The following is a 2,830-nucleotide window of genomic DNA, read 5'->3' as shown; positions in this document are numbered from 1 at the left end:
ACTAATTCTCTCTTCTATAAGGTCTGCTCTATTTCAATTCTTTCTTGTGTCTTCTTCATCTTGTTTATTGAGTTCTACAGTTCCAGAATTTCAGTGTAGTTCTTTTTTAGTTTCAATCTCTCTGGTAAAGTATTCCTTCTGTTTATTAAATTAATACCTGTCTTCATTGAACTGCCATTCTTAGTTTTCCTGTAGCTTGATAAGTTTCTTCATGACAGCTATTTTGAATTCCCTATCAGTTAGATCACATTATTTGTGATATTAAGTCTGTTTTCTGGAGAATTGTCATTGTCTTTTTGTGGTGTAGTGTTACTCTGGTTCTTCATAATGCTTGATGAACTGTTCCTCTGCTGGTGCATTTGAAGTAGTCACAGGTTGGAAGTTAGAGGACTTCTTTTGTTATTGTTTGTTTTCCAGGAGGAAGCATTATAGCACAAGTTTTTCATTTTTCTTACCTGAGATGTCTCTGCTTATATTTGAGAGTTGGCACTTTCCACCCTCCACTGGCTTTATAAGAAGTGTGACTCCATGATTTCCTGCCTTCCTTATCACTTCTTATGCCTCAACTGTTCTGCTTTTTTGCGTCTGCCAGTGTGCTGTCTGGTGCACTGGGATGGTGGGTTCCTTCCTCACATCTGGGATCTCCTGAGTTGCAGGCTCCACTGCTACAGGGGTAGGAGCATAGGCAGGAGAGCCAGGGTCATGCAGGCACCTCTGTTGAGTCCAGTGTTGTAAGGTTCAAAGGCTCCACTGCTTAGGGGCAGTGACTGGGTTGTGGGTACCTCAGCAGCTGGAGGGATGGGGTCCCAGAACCCACTGTCACTGCTGCCTGGTTACCTGTGGCCACAGGCACTGCTGCAGCTGAGAGACTGGAGCTGCGTGTGTAGCCTCTTCTGCTGCTAATGTTTTCTCCTGGGCTGTGGATTCAGCTGCCACAGCTGGAGGGTCAGGATTTCAGGCATTGACTCAGCTGATCCCTCCGTTCTGCCTCCTTCATGTGTTCTAGTTCACCCACCTTTAGATGTACAGGTGTGTGGAATTCTCCAGAGTCTGGGTTGTTGGGCAGGGACACCTTTGTTGAGTTGTGGAAGTTTTACTCGTTGTAGATTGAAAGTGAGAGACAAACAAAGTTTTTCACTTTACCACGATGCTGACGTTACCCCCAAGAAGTGGGTATTTGAAAGTTCCATATTGTTCTCTTCTCTAATTTTATCATTCTTTCTTTGTGCTTCTTTTTCATATTTGTATCAGATATTCTTGAAGATGTACTTGTTCATGTGAGTTTTGAATTCACAATTCATATTTCATATTAAAATTTTTATCAGATTTTCATCAATTTGTAGATTAGGGAGCTTTTTTGGTTTACATTATTGTATCTTTGGTATCTCTCTCCATTTATTTAGGAATTCTTTTATGTCCATCAATAAAATGCTATAGTTTCTCCCTGTAAATGTCTTATGCATTTTTACTCATATTATACCTAAATGCCTCATAAGTTTTGTTGCTTTTGTGAGTGAGACTCATTTCTATTATACTATGTTCATGAGGTTAATTATATAGAGAAGCTGTATTGTTAGTTGATTCTCAAATCTTTCCTAGATAGATAAACATTATTGGCAAATATTGAAAGCATTGTCTGTTCCTGTCCAATCCTTATACTTCTTTTTCTGTTTGTTTTCTAAGTGCATTGTCTAGGTTCTCCGGTAAAATGCAGAAGAGAAGTAATGAGAGTAGGCATTCTTTCTTTTAAAAATGGGGATATAATTGATATATAACACTATATTGGTTTCAGGTGTACAACATAATGGTTTGACATATGCATATATTGAGAGTGGGTGTTCTTATCCATTCCTGAAGTTAATGGCAATGTTTCTGAATCAAGTCTTGAAGATGGCTTGAGAAGGCCATGGTGGGCTTGGAACCCTGAATGTAACCTAGTAGACGCTGGGCAGGGGGGAGGGTAAAGATCAAACATGAGCAGGGGAAGTTGTCAGGGTGAACTTAATAAGGCTTGGTTGTTGGTATAAGGAGCTATGGATTCTTCTTGAACTCTGGGAGAATCATTCTAGTGTTTTAATCTTGGTGGTGGCATAATCAAATGACTTGGAAGAATGTGGATTAGAGGGAGACAGTTAGTGACATGTGGGAAAAAGGTCAAGACCCCTTACAAGGGCCAGTGTTAAATTTTCTGGAATTTTGCAAGCTGGTTGTTAAACACAGCTGTTATTAAAACTAAGTTATATAAACATAAAATTAGATAAATTAGGGTAATCTAGGACTGAGCCCCGTCTTCTCAATTCTGCTTTTTGTCACTGTCAAGAAGACTAATGTGATGTTCTTACCACTGAAACCAATGGATGACAGGTCTTAAGAAGACACAGATTATAAGGAGATGGATTCTTCTGTCTGAAAGTCAGAGAAGTAAATTTTTAGGGACAAATAATTTGATTAAGGATTTGGCAAGTCAGGAGGTAATACAATCTAGAACCTCAACACTAGAATGGTAACAAATACTCTAAATTCATTACTTCCCAATTATTTTATTACTTTTTGTAAGATTAAGCAGGTGAAAAAGTAATAACGTCTAGAACCTAAAAATAATAAATGCTCAAAGTCTATCAATTCTCAAATGAAATTGAGTTATTTGTAGTGAGGTGGATGGACCTACAGTCTGTCATACAGAGTGAAGTACGTCAGAAAGAGAAAAACAAATACCGTATACTACCACATATATATGGAATCTAAAAAAAACAATGGTTATGGAGAACCTAGGGGCAGGACAGGAATAAAGACACAAACGTTGAGAATGGACTTGAGAACACGGGGAGGG

The sequence above is a fragment of the Eschrichtius robustus genome, chromosome 2 (genome assembly GCF_028021215.1).
Source record: "Eschrichtius robustus isolate mEscRob2 chromosome 2, mEscRob2.pri, whole genome shotgun sequence".
In the NCBI taxonomy this organism is placed as follows: Eukaryota; Metazoa; Chordata; class Mammalia; order Artiodactyla; family Eschrichtiidae; genus Eschrichtius; species Eschrichtius robustus.
Note: the sequence above shows the minus strand (reverse complement) of the source record.